The 13,631-nt window shown below is 42.3% G+C and overlaps 1 long non-coding RNA gene and 1 other non-coding gene across 2 annotated transcripts; one reads left to right on the top strand and one right to left on the bottom strand.

Annotated features, from left to right (window-relative positions):
- Positions 1 to 1,373: 1,373 nt before the first annotated feature.
- LOC122686539 lies at positions 1,374 to 6,732 on the bottom strand. Its single transcript, XR_006338815.1, has 3 exons — positions 4,768 to 6,732; positions 3,465 to 3,548; positions 1,374 to 1,469 (listed from the first exon to the last, which is right to left on the bottom strand). It is a non-coding gene; the product is annotated as an uncharacterized LOC122686539 (long non-coding RNA).
- On the top strand, positions 4,719 to 4,908 carry LOC122687162. The gene has a single exon (XR_006339061.1). It is a non-coding gene; the product is annotated as a U2 spliceosomal RNA (small nuclear RNA).
- Positions 6,733 to 13,631: the final 6,899 nt, after the last annotated feature.

Below are 13,631 nucleotides of genomic sequence, written 5' to 3'. Positions count from 1 at the left end.
TAATATCATTTTTCAATTACTATTAAAAAAAAAAAAAAAGACCCAAGAAAGATTCTCAGGAAATATATGAGCTGTTAATTCCAGGAAGATTTGCTTATTTTTTTTGAAAGACAAGCTTAAATAAGGCTTTGGCGGATAAAGTGCTGTATATGTTCAATCTCTGCTTTAATCGGCCAGGCCTGTCATGGCACATGCAGGGGGTCCTGAAAGATGCTCTCCAGGGAAACCTATTGCACTGGCTGGCGAGGTGTCCCGTGGAGGCACGTGATTCAACTCTTGCCTGTTAAATGCTGTCAATTTCAGTCCCTTTAGGTAGTCTTCCATAAACCTCTCTGAGTAGCATATGTAATTTGGCCTTCTTAGATCTCTGAGTCAAGTAAACATGGTAGCTTCTGTTTTACAATTTTCTACCTGGTGTTAGAAATTACATCACTATACAACCTCCACCTCCATCTTTCCCTCACTCCCCTAAAAGTATGTATGAGTGTCAAAAAGTTGATCATATGTTCCCAATTCTTTAATATTTAGCAGGTAACTTTTCTCCATATATAATTAAATAATATCACAAAATCTTTGCCTCAACCCTGAAATATTCTAGAAAATAACAGAAAACTCTGCAAAGAACAAAACTGCCTCTACTCTGCAAGAACTAAAATACAGTGATGTCAACTCTAGCTGCCACAAAGTCTCCTGGCCTGTCCTGCGTGTGCATGTATGCCTCTTCCGTAATTCACTCACTTAGTATTAGAGAAGCTTCCCGTGTGCCACACAAAGTTTTCCAGCACTTTAACACAGGTCAAATAGAGCCTTATTAAGTGTACTAAGTAACTCAGGCATTGAGGGTCTATCAAGTTCAAAACCAAGCACAGTGACAAATCCTAGGGATACTTAATGAATCCTATTCAGAAATAAAGAGGAAATAATACTGGAAAGTCAAAGAATCCCTGAAGAACAGAGTTTAAATAGTTACAAACTAAGGGTTACAAATCTCATTTCCTTTTAAGATCACCAAGGATTGTTGTTCAGTAGCTAAGTCGTGTCTGACTCCTTTCCATCCCATGGACTGCAGCATGCTAGGCTCCCCTGTTCTTCACTATCTCCCAGAGTTTGCTCACATTCATGTCCATTGAGTCAGTGATGCTATCTGACCATCTCATCTTCTGCCACCCCCTTCTTCTTTTGTCTTCAATTTTCCCCAGCATCAGGGTACTTTTCAATGAGTCAGGTCTTTGAATCAGGTGGCCAAAGTATTGGAGCTCCAGAATCAGCAGCAGTCCTTCCAATGAATATTCATGGTTGATTTCCTTTAGCATTGATTGGTTTAATCTCCTTGCTGTCCACAGGACTCTCATGAGTCTTCTCTAGTGCCACAACTCAAAAGCATCAATTTTTCGGCACTCAGCATTCTTCATGGTCCAACTCTCACATCCATACTTCCATATCACACCAAGGGTGTCTAGGGTGCCTTTCTGCAAATACATTTAAAACCAGTAACCTCAAGACTGCCTTCAGTGAAAGAAAAGACCAAACACATATGAAGTAACCCACGAAAAGAAACCTGCATTTCATATTTCTTTGGGAGGTATATTAACTTCCTAAAGCTGCAGCAACAGAGTTACAGACTGGGTGACTCGAACAATAGAAATATATTGTCTCACAGTCTGGAGGCTGGAAGCCTGAGATCAAGTTGTCAGCAGGTTTGGTTCCTCTGAGGCTGTGAGGGAGAATCTGTCCCAGGCCTGACCCCGACTTCTGGTGGTTTGCCAGACATCACTGGCTTTCCTTGGCTTCTAGATGCATCATGCCAATCCTCTGTCTTAACTTGGCATCCTCCTTAGGTCCTCACACCCTCTTCCTGCCCAAAGTTCCCCCTTTTATAAGGACACTCCAGTATTCTTGCCTGGAAAATCCCATGGACAGAGGAGCCTGACTGGCTACAGTCCATGCAGTCACAAAAGAGTTGGACATGACTTAGTGGCTAAACAACAATAGGGAATAGTTGCATACAAAGCAAAAAAAAAAAAAAAAAAGGAATAAAGCCCACCCTAATGACCTCATCTTGATTATCTGCAAAGAACCTATTTCCAAATAAGGCTACATTCACAGATTCTGGGGACTAGGACTTCAGCATCTTTTGGGGGAACACAATTCTACTCAGATTAAGGCGTACTAGACAACCATCCAAATACTTCTGGGTTTCATAAAAGGAAGCCATGATAAGCTGGTATGATTTCCTTAGCTTCAATTTTGATTCATGAACAGTGAATGCAAAAGCCCCTTAATCTAGACAGTCACAGGAAGGCAAGTGCCACACCATAAGATGCTGTTAGATCAGAGAGCTGGATGGGAGATGATTGCAACTCATTTTCCTGACCCATTGACCAAAAATAAATTTTCAAAAGCTTCAAAAAGATTGATTTAAAAAGCTACTAGCAAGGTCTGGTTTTGATAAGTCATGATTCCTTATAAAGACAGAATTGCCTAGTCAGCTGGTGAAAAGAGACCCGGACTAAGTTAGAGTCCTGCGTTTCAGTCATGGTCTCCTCAGACAGCTGGTAGCTTTGCTATTTTTAATATTTTTTCATTTATTTTTATTTGGCTACACTGGGTCTCAGTTGTGGCAGTAGGGATCTTTGGTCTTCATTGGAGCATGTGGGATCTTTAGTCGTGGCCTGTGAACTCATAGTTGCAGCACACGGCATCTAGTTCTCTGACCAGGGATGGAACTTGAGCCCCCTGCACTGGGAGTGTGGAGTCTTGGCTACTGGACCACCAAGGAAGTCCCTGACTGGTGGCTTTAGGAAGATAACTACAGTGGCTCTTATATCTGTGAGTTTAACCAACCATGGATAGAAAATACTCAGGGAGAAAAAAATCTCAGAAAAGTTCCAAAAAGAAAAACTTGAATTTGCCACTTGCCAGTAACTATCTATATAGCATTTATATTGTATTAGGTTTTATAAATAATCTAGAGAGGATTTAAAGTGTATTGGAAGATGTGCATAGGTTATGAGCAAACACTATACATTTTCTATAAGGGACTTGGGCATCCACGGATATTGGTATCTGAGGGGGGTGGGGAGGCAGGGTGAGCTGGAACCAATCCCCCTTGGATATGGAAGGATGATTGTAGCATTTATTAGTCCTAGCATCCTTACGAGGGGTTGGGCAAATGATCCTTAAGTTCCTTCCCAGACTAATGTATCCGTCACCACTGCACGCTGAACGACCTGGTGAGATACTCCCATCATTCCTAAGACAGGACAGGAAGTAGCTCTTTTCAGCGCTCCAATTCAGAGACCCTCAGTCCCTAATTCATGCTGTCTGCACACCGTATGCTCCATTGATTCAACTCTGACCTGCCAATAACTGCTACTTCCACTGCCACACACAGTGAAAGGATGGGGTCCTGGAAATATCAAGGCCCTGATCACAGGAAATGAGAAATTTAGAGGAACTCTTACTTGTCAGCATGGCCAGGTGCTCCTCTCCTCTCTTAGTAGCTTCCTCTCCACTTACCAGCACTGGAAGTTACTCTGTAGACAGTCCTACAAGGGAAATGGGAGCTGAGGGCTTTGCCTGTGACAGGTGGGTTGACCTATGTAGAAGGCTTAATGGGCAAAGATATCTGAGAACTAAAAGGATCATGGACACGATTGTGTCTAAGTAAGTGCAGAGGAAGAATTGTCCAAGTAAGTGCAGAGGAAGAGCCGATCTATAGACTGGTCATGTCTGGGGACACCAATCACCTTCACCAGGGTGATTCAGAAATGTCTGATGGCGAGGTTGAGAGACTGACTTTCGTCTTTTCAGAACCGGGATTCTACAGAGTAGTTGTTAACACGTGCATGTTTTTGTGACCATGAACACACTGTTGGCAATCTTAGCTGAGTCACCACTTCAATTGGTTTTCAAAAGGACTCCAGTTCATATCAACTGGAAAGTGTCTTGAGAGCCTCAGAAAAGTACCACAAATCTGGCTCCCACTTGAATCTTTGAACACCTCTTCAAAACACACAGAAGAGAACGGGAACCAAGACTATCTACGGATGAAGACTCGGCAAGAATGTCTTTCCAACATCGAGGCTAGGGTTTTTGTAAAATTGTCCAGAAAACTGTGTCTTTTCACCTTTATATCCCTTAACATCGTTTGCCGAGAAAGGACAAATCAGGCTTCTTGGTGGCAATTACTCCAGAGAAGTGGGAGTGAAGTTAGGTTTGGTTTGGTGAATTTCTTGGAATTTTCAGAGAGGTAACGTGAGAGCCCTGCTTTCCATTTGGCAATGTCTGCTGGAAGACAGGTTCTTTGGAGCTCTCTCATATCAGAAGCAGTAGCTGCTGTTTTCCTATCTAGTACCACACTTTTAAGCCAACAGTCACAAAGCTTCCAGCATTCCATGAAGGGATATGAATCTTCTTTGGCTGGAAGTTTAGACTGGCTTCTTGGTTTACAGGCATGGAGCAGAGATTTTATTTTTCTGAGAACGAGTTCTGGTTCCTGCTGAGTGAGAACACCGGAATGGAATGTCACTATTCAAACCAGTAAGACTAAGATTGTCAAGTGATCTGTCCCCTGTCACCGAGATAGAGCATCAGTACCACTGTCAGGACTTCTCCGGCATATGACACAAATCAGAGTTGCAGAAATCAGAGTGGGGAGCATATGTGTATCTTCACAAAAGCACACACCGTAACGTGGATGGAAAGGTACATGGTGTATCGCTTCCTGGTCTTTTGACTAAGATCAAGTGTAGTATCTGTTCTTACCTGTTTAATATCTGATGCGTCTTCTATCAAGGACAATGTACTCTCTGGATTTTTGGAGCAGGGAGTTGGAATAGGAGCTTGCTCTGTTCTCTCCATGTGTCGACCTAGTATTGCAGTATCTCCAGCAACAGTGCAAAAAAGAAAAACAGAAAGAAAGGCACATGGTGTGAGGGGACTCCCTGCAGTTTCTTCTCCTTGAAAATCTTGATTAGATGTTGAGCAATCCTGTGTCAGGCAGGCTTTCGGATTTGCGATGCAGCTCTAGGCTTCATGGGCAAAAGAACAGCCACACCCAGATACACAGGAGTCCTTTATGAATCTCTGCAAACACCAACCCCTAGTCCTTCCTTCAGACCAAGTTGGTGATGTGCCTCCTCCTTCGGTTGTCCTAAATTACTTTCAGTTACACGTGTGTGCAAGTTACCATTTACACTTCCTTCTTCCCTCAGCTTCCCACAGCAGTGACAGTGATTACAAATGCAACTGAAGGGGGTGTTTGTACACAGAGATAGCAGCATTCTAAATGTTGCTTTAGGGAGGAAGAATTCATGACCACTAATGGCAAGGCTAATAACAGTGGGTATAAAGAAAAGTTGGGGTTTTAAAATGCGGAGGAAATAGTCCTTTATCATCCACTGGTTTGCCCCATCAGGGGCCCCCAACCTCCGGGATCTAATGCCTGATGATCTGAAGGAGCAACTGATGTAATGATAATAGAAATAAAGTGCACAATAAATGGGATGTGTTTGAATCATCCTGGAACCCATACCCCTGCCCATCCCCGGTCACTGAAAAAACTGTCTTCCATAGAATCAGTCCCTGGTGCCAGAAAGGTTGGGGGTCACTGATAAAGGGGGTCCTTTGGGCTGGACGGTTACATCAGTCATAGTCTGGGCTGCAACTCACCCCTTTCCTGGTCCCATTTATCTTTCACCCAATATTGTCTGTGACTCAAAGATTCCCATCCACAATAAAGACTTCAAACAGGTGGGGAGGAGAACTAGGAGCTTGTAGACATCTGGTGATAGGAGACTCGGATTTAGGCTTAGACGTTACAGGATCTCCATTTTAAAACATCAAAATGTTCATTTTGAGCAGTTTGAAACGTGACTTTCAAAGATGACCCTAATCTCAGAGGAGTAGATAGTCTGTCCCACAGATGTGAATTTCGCTAGACAGCCCATTTTTGCTCCCCCTTGAGGAATTAAAGTAGATATGCTAAAAGGTTGTACCTCTTTCAAAGCTGATTCTCCCTGTAAGAAAGTGTTAAGCCACAGAAAGCGATCTAAATGGCTGATAAGGGGTCTGGTCGCTGCTACCACCTCGTGGGTGGCTGCTCTTTCGACACATCTGAATTCCAAGCGGGGTGGGGGGGCTGTTGGTAACAAAGTCTTATGTTCAAAATGTCCATGGTCAGAAAGGTTTGCAATATAACGAACATCCTTATCATCACTCGAATCTTTACAACAGCCTGGATGACTTTTTAATTGTGGCTTAATATAGTTAATTATGGCAAACCTTCCCTATGTTCCAGGATGATGAATTAATATTACAGATCATTAATGTTACTAAATTGGCATAATGACATAGTAGATTTAACATCCCAGTTACAGTTAAGACCTGCTTGATAATTTGGCTCTTTTGTTATTTGCCTTAAATAGGGAAAGCATGCAAGCGAGCCTTTTAACAGCAGGCTGCATGTAACTACTTGAGTCATTTTCCCCTGATAAATTATTGATATGGAAAATCCCAAACGGAGGACTTCTTCAGACTGTACATGAAGCCAACATTTTCTTTCTAATATCCACTTCATCAGTATAAAAGTTAGAAAGCTGTAGCTCTTCAGCCAGGTTTTATAATTAGACAAGACTGCATTTTACATCTGCAAAAGACTCATGCTTAGTGGGGGAAAAATGAGAAACGTGATATGTTCCATTCTGTTGCAATGGTTATACCATTTTAATCTCTTAAGTTCAATATATATCCTCTAGCAGGCTATACTTCTAGGATTTCATTTTTAGATCCTTAAGGCTGCATATATCTGTCAAACCGACATAATGAATTTAAAGTGCTAATGCCTAGAAGACCAGAAAAACATTGAAATATATCCTTGGTTGATTAAATTACCACCTCCAGCTACTTTACATCCTTCTGTCCAAATAGATTTTCTTTTTTACTTACCAAGTGCTGGATCTGGAAGATGCTGAAGATGTAATTTTATGGTAAAAACATGCACATGTCTTTAGACAAGAGCATTTTATTTAAGCATCTTTTTAAAGTCTGTAGAGTATTTCTGTGATAGGGCTTACAATTTGATTACGGAGTCTTTCAATTACGCTCAACCTGCAGGTTAACCGGTGACTTTCAAGTATATTCTTGAAATGGAATTTATGTTAAACATCGGGAGTACTAATATTCAAATGCTTGTGATAACAGTATCTAAAATAATGTGAACTTGTTTTGCAAAAATAGAAAGCAACCCTGAATACTAATCTTCATGTTAAAAGTTGTTTCTTCAGGAACTGCTTAGATTGACAGACTAACAACTCAAAAGCGGCAACAATGACTCAGACACATTCCTTTCTCTTAAATAGGGTGGCTTGGTCCTTTAAATAGTTAGTCTGTTACAAAAATGAACTCAGGTGCCAAATCTTATTCCTCCTTGTAAAAGGGGCAGTGAAAATAACCCTAGAAATAAAAGTGCTGTGGACCTGAGTGGGGAGAAAACATTGTTTTCTGCACTCAACTTTTACTCTGGAATTTAAGGTAGAATCAGATCTGAAATATTAGACATGTCTTTCTATATGTCTGTGTTCAAAGACTTACAGTGTACTGCCTTAAACAATCTGTACACGCTTATCACATAGTCAGGTTTCAAACACACATATGAACACACATGTACACACCTGATTACACAATCACAGAACTCAGATCTACACATATTTCAGTAATTGCCCTCAGACAAAGGAAAAGTATCAGCAAATGCAGCTGCAGTACCTGGTGGGACTCATTTTCTATTGGAAGACGGCTCATTACAAGCAGAGACTGCGGGATGCCTTGTCCTGGCCACCAGCCTCTGGGAGGACCCATTCTGACCACGCGTTCACCGTCTGCACCTTTCCGAACCTGAGCGAGGGTGTGAGAGAAGGGCTCTGCCATTTCAAGGGGAAAGTTCTAGAACCTTGCAATACTAACACACAGTGCAAAGACAGCATCAGTGGTTAGATATTGGGGTGCTGTGATGTCTGGGGGTGAAACTAAAGACTGAAATGAATGCGAAATAAAACGACAAGTATCAGAAGAAACAGGGGCAGAGACTGAAGGCAAAAGAGCAGATTTGTAGTGCTTTGAAATGAAACGTTATAATCCCTCCGACAATCCTGTTGACTATGAGCTATAGCGCTAGGAGTACAACACAGGAAAAAAGATACATTGTAGGATAAACAGCTTCTTAGAAGGTAAAACTGAATGGTCAAAATAGATGAATAAGGACACACAATGGAGAGGAAAAAAAGAAATGAGTCCATAGCAATATGAGAAAAAGGCAGAAGTGAACAGAGGACAGAAAGGCAGAAAAGAAAAAAATGTAAATGAGTGAGACAAAAAAGCCAAAAGACGAAAAAGAAAAAAGAGAACAAGAGGGGGAAAGAAGTAATATTTTCCTTGATAAAAATGCACAAAAGGGAAGATGAACTTTGTTCTTTTTCTCTTTCTACTCTCCTCTCTTTTTCTGCTTTTCGCCTCGCAGCACGCCAGCCTAAGCTGAGAGCTGTAATGTCATTAAATTGCAAATGCTTTTTCATTTCAGACACACACTGTTTACTTATCTGGCAAAAACATATGTTGGAAGGAATCCGTTAAATTCTGCCCATTGCCTTGGGTAAAAGTGCAATGGAAACGGACCCACCGAGCGTCCTCTTTCTTCTTCTTTAGCACTCCCCTTATCTACAAGACGGCTTCGCAGAAAACTGGCTAGTTCAATGAAAAATGAAGATACAGCGGGAGATTAGGGAAGAACACTGAGCACAAAATTCCTGGAGAGAGGTCACTCCATTGCAAATGATTTCACTCCTCTAGATCTGCATAAATTACTATTTTTAAGGCATCTCCAAAGTCTGTATATTTTTCTCACTCTGTCAAACATTTAATTTCACGCCCCGTGTTCTGAATATGCTAAAATGCATATCTCTGATGCACCTTTAAGCCAGAAAAACGAATGCAAAATTGAAGATAAAATGATGTGATTTACACTACAAGCCTATTACTTGAGGTATTTACATATAGTTTACCTCTGCAGTTCTGAGGATGATTTATTTAAAAAAATCTGGATTAAGCTCATATAAATATGTATAAATCTTTGTTTAGAAAATAGATTTTGCAGCTGTTGTGTCAAAAAAGTTCTTTAAGATTCTGTGAAGAATTTTCCTTTTAGCACGCTTTGAGAGGGGAAAAAAAGGGGGACAGAATTTGACATTCTGCTTGGTGGGGTGGGGGGGGAGAAAAGCGTATTCCACCATCCTGCGCTTATAAAGACTCCTTTATTGCCCTTCTTGGCCCAAAGCAGGTTGGCCCCTCCTCGCTCTTTTTTTATACTTATTCAATTTTCTTTTTTCCTCTCTCTCTTTTTTTTTTTTTTTTGCTTGAATCCAAATAATAGTGCCCCGGATTACTAAACTAAAATTAAATATCAGTGTTTAATGACTGAAACAATCGTGAGTCTTTTGCATGCCCCCCCTGGTGTCCCTTGGCGTCTCCTGGCACCTTTTCCTAATTCGTTCTCTTCCAAAACATCTTCCCAGCGTCTCTGCACTGACACCAAACCTGGGACTTGCCACCTGCCGAGAGCCACTTCCAGCTACCGATTTGAAAACGATTATTAACACACTTCAAGGCAGATATCTTATCCTATGGGAAAGCAATTCTAGAAACACGATATTTCCTATAAACAATCCCCACATGTGTGTTTCTGCCTCTCTCTCTCTCTCCCTTTCTGTCTCTCTCCATCTCTCTCTCATCTAGAGTTTTACCTCTTTGTCTGAAAAACGCTTTCTTCAGTCTGGCCTCTTCCATATTCCCCTGATCCCCATCCTTCTGTAATCATTGTGGGGGAATTACTCTCTGCTATTTTCTTGTTAGGCTTTGGGTTTAGGAGAATTCAGATAACAAAGTTGACTAATTCAGAGCTGAACACACATTGGACTCTGCAAATATACCTTCCGCCACATGATAAGGGCAGGGCCAGCTTCTGGGCTGCACCTGCCGAGATGCTGTGGGAACAGCTGCTTCTGGAAGCAGGTACTGGGGACAGCTATTTCTTCAAAGCCTGCATTAATCCTTTTGCAATTAAACAAGAAAGGGATGTTCACAGGCATTCGATCGCTTTCAGAGGTGGTGGTTGTGGGGTGGGGGGAGATATGAGTTTGCTTCCTGAGATTGAATTCCAGTTTTGGTGTGCGGCGCCTGCTTAAAGTTGACTAAAGACAATTTAAAAGAAAGAAACTGCAGTCATTTCCAAAAGTTAAGAGTCATTCTTTTTTGCACAAAATGGCCTAACAATCCCCCCTAGTGGTCCGTTTCCTGTTCCTGTGATTTATGAACATTCTCCTTTTCAAAACTGCCCACTTGGTGTGTTTATAGGCTCATAGCAAAGAAACTGGAAGAAAAAAATAAAAAACAAAGTCAGACTATTTAGAGTTGAGATGAGCTTTCCCTGAATTCCTCCTTTCCTATGCTCAGACAGAGCCTCATTTCTCAAAAAGTGATGGGACTAAATCCTACCATAAAGCCAGCTTTCTTTTTCAAGGATTTTCTCAAAACTGACAAATAACCTGAGAGCTCTGGTGTTTACAATTCCCCTCGCTGAAATCACGGAATAGACCAGGGGTGTGATGCACTCCAAATACTGGATTTGGGTTTCTGAAGGGAAAAGGAGTAAATCTTGGAAATGGCCTGCACCTTTCTTTCAAGAAGGTTTGGCCCAAACTGGATTATTTCAATCCTTTAGGACAGAATTACTTTTATATGATGAAAGAACCCTGTCTCTCAAGTGTAACCACTTAGAAAACGCCTGGTCATCGTTGCCATCCAGTGTCCAATCCTTTTCTTGACTCTGCACAAAGAATCCTCCTTCCTTCAGCGTTTGAAGGTGAGATGAACTGCCTAACATCCTCCGTGGCTTCCTTCTAGGTTCCGCCTGCACAGGAAGCCTGCTCTCCCTGGTCTGAGGCCAGCCAAGCATTTCAAGCCTTGAACACTGAGAGGAGGAGACACCCCACTCCCCTGAGTGTCGGTTTCCTTTCCCTCAGCTGTGTTCCCAGTCCTGCTCCTTTTACAGACCAGATAGAAATGGAATCCAGCACATCCACTGATCGTGGAAGAGGCTCCATAGCATTGCCCTGGACGGCTTAGATGGGGAGAGAATCAAGATTTCTTACGTTACTGGATGTCCCAGTCTGTTCAGGCTGCTACAACAAAATACTTCAGGCTGGTGCTTTAGAAACAGCAGAAATTTACTCATCATCCCTCATGGTTGGGTTCTGGCGACGGCCCTCTTCAGACTGCTGACGTCTCGCTGTGTCCTCACAGGGTGGAAGCGGAGGGAGGCCTCGAGTCTCTTTGAGAAAACTAGTCCCATTCATGAGGACAGAGCCGACCACCTCCCAAAGGCCCCACTTCCTAATACCATCACATGATGGGGGGGGTGGGGGCGTTGGAATTTCAACATATGAATTTGTCGGGGTTGGCAGGAAGGGCACACAAATATTCAGAGCACAGCGGCGGAACGTGGAAGAAGAAGAATTTTAGATCTTTGCTAAACATGCATCTACCAAAACCAGTGCAAAATAATTCTAAAACCCTAAGGCTTGACTCACTGGAAGCTTATGACATTAGGAAACAGTGACATCATGAAATGAATCCTTTGAGACTTACCTGGTGTCCCGTGGCTAAGAATCTGTGCTCCTGATGCAGGGGGCACAGGTTCAGTTTCTGGTGGGGGAAGTAAGACCCTGCATGCCACACAGCATGGCCAAAAACAAGATAACCTATTGCCAATCTCCTTGCACTTCAGCCTTGAAAGCTTGGACTTATTTTAAGTCTGGGTTTCTCCCAAATGTCTAGACTATTTTTTCAATAACACTTGGACTTGGCTTCATTTCCTTCCTTTCAGTTTCTGCAGTCTTCTTCCTGGTTTACAAAATCATCATTTCTTGCCAGAAACATCTCTGGGAGCCCCAGGGCCCCTTTTTATTAATTAATGAATTCATCCTAACTCCAGTGGCAAGAAAGATCTACCTAAACATGCAACTTCCCTTCTCAGAAGTGGGCTCTAGTTCCCAATATTACCCTGAAATTTCATGTCCTGAACTTTGAGGCCCCCCAAAGGTACTGTGGCCTTTTCAATCATTCAGTAATGCAACTGTCACATTCCTCTATCTGCTAGACCATACTTGGATAAACCAGTTTGCTCTTCCTTGAACCAGGACTTCGATTTTTGCATGTACACACACCCCTCCTGCCCAGACAAATTCACCATCAATCTGATGAAGCCTAGACCTCAGGACCTATTGCATGGGTCATTTCTAAGAGCTTACACACCTAATTTTGCCTGTGTTTCTTAAAGAGGACTCCCTCTCTACCAAATTAGATAAGTTTCAGGCTCCACAGAATTGGTACCTGCCCCCAGTCTCTTACCATTGAACCTGGATGTGAGCATTCACTCAGTCCAGAACCTTCTTAGGACCCAGGCCAGCCTCTCCTGTCTCTGAACTACACGTCTTGCTTGTGCACATTGCTGGTTTTAGGAGCCTGAGGGCTTTCCCTGTGATAATGTTCTCTTTTCCATCTGATGACCCAGTGAACGACTCCATGGTAGAGACGGTCTCTTCTTTACATTCTGGGCCAGAATATCAATGTGTTGGTTCGCTGTTTGTAACGTGCTTGTGTGCGTGCTAAGTCACTTCAGTCGTGTCTGACTCTTTGCAACCCTGTGGACTGTAGCCCACCAGGCTCCTCTGTCCGTGGGGATTCTCCAGGCAAGAATACTGGAGTGGGTTGCCATGCCCTCCTCCAGGGGATCTTCCCAACCCAGGGATCAAACCCTGGTCTCCTGCATTGCAGGCAGATTCTTTACTACTGAGCCACCAGGGAAGCCCATTTGTAATGTATTGAATGAATATTTGACTGTTTTTGAGGAAGCTGGCAACTGTTCATTTATAGGTATCTACATTAAAGATCATTAGAGGCTAAAATTGTAACTTTCCAATCCCAAGGCCATTCAAATAAAAATCAAAATAAGCAAACACTTATGGAGCATGTTCTTTGCTGCATCTTTAAATCTAGCATGGGTGGTTAATCAATACTTCTTGATTAAGTCATATGTAAGTCAGGACTTGGGGTGAAGGGTGAAGACTGTTACTCATTGGTTTATCACTGAAGAAGCCAGGGGAATTTAACTGGTTTCTGGCATGGGCTGGACCTGGACATCAACCTCTTCCTCCATTGCTTGCACCATCTTCTGTGTTGGATTCACTCTTAGGCGGGTCTAATCCATGCACTGGCCTTCAGAGCCTCTAAACATATACACTATTAGCTCAGAAGCCCCAAAGTAAAAACAAAACAAGACAAAAAAACAAACAACAATGGTAAGACTCCTTTTCCCCCCAAATTGCCAGCAAAACTTGTGAAATCAAGTGTCATTGGGCCAACCTGAAGCACAAGCTGAGTCACCTCTTCAGGTAATGAGTTTTTTATGTTAACTACATACTTCAACAGCTTGTCTTTGAAGTATATGCCTAAGTTAGATCATAAATCCAAGAACCAAGTTTACCCTCCAGTCTTGAACCTTGTTTAATTCTCAGCTTGTG

This window comes from Cervus elaphus, chromosome 30, assembly GCF_910594005.1.
Source record: "Cervus elaphus chromosome 30, mCerEla1.1, whole genome shotgun sequence".
NCBI lineage: Eukaryota > Metazoa > Chordata > Mammalia > Artiodactyla > Cervidae > Cervus > Cervus elaphus.
This window is presented reverse-complemented; position numbering and strand designations above follow the sequence as displayed.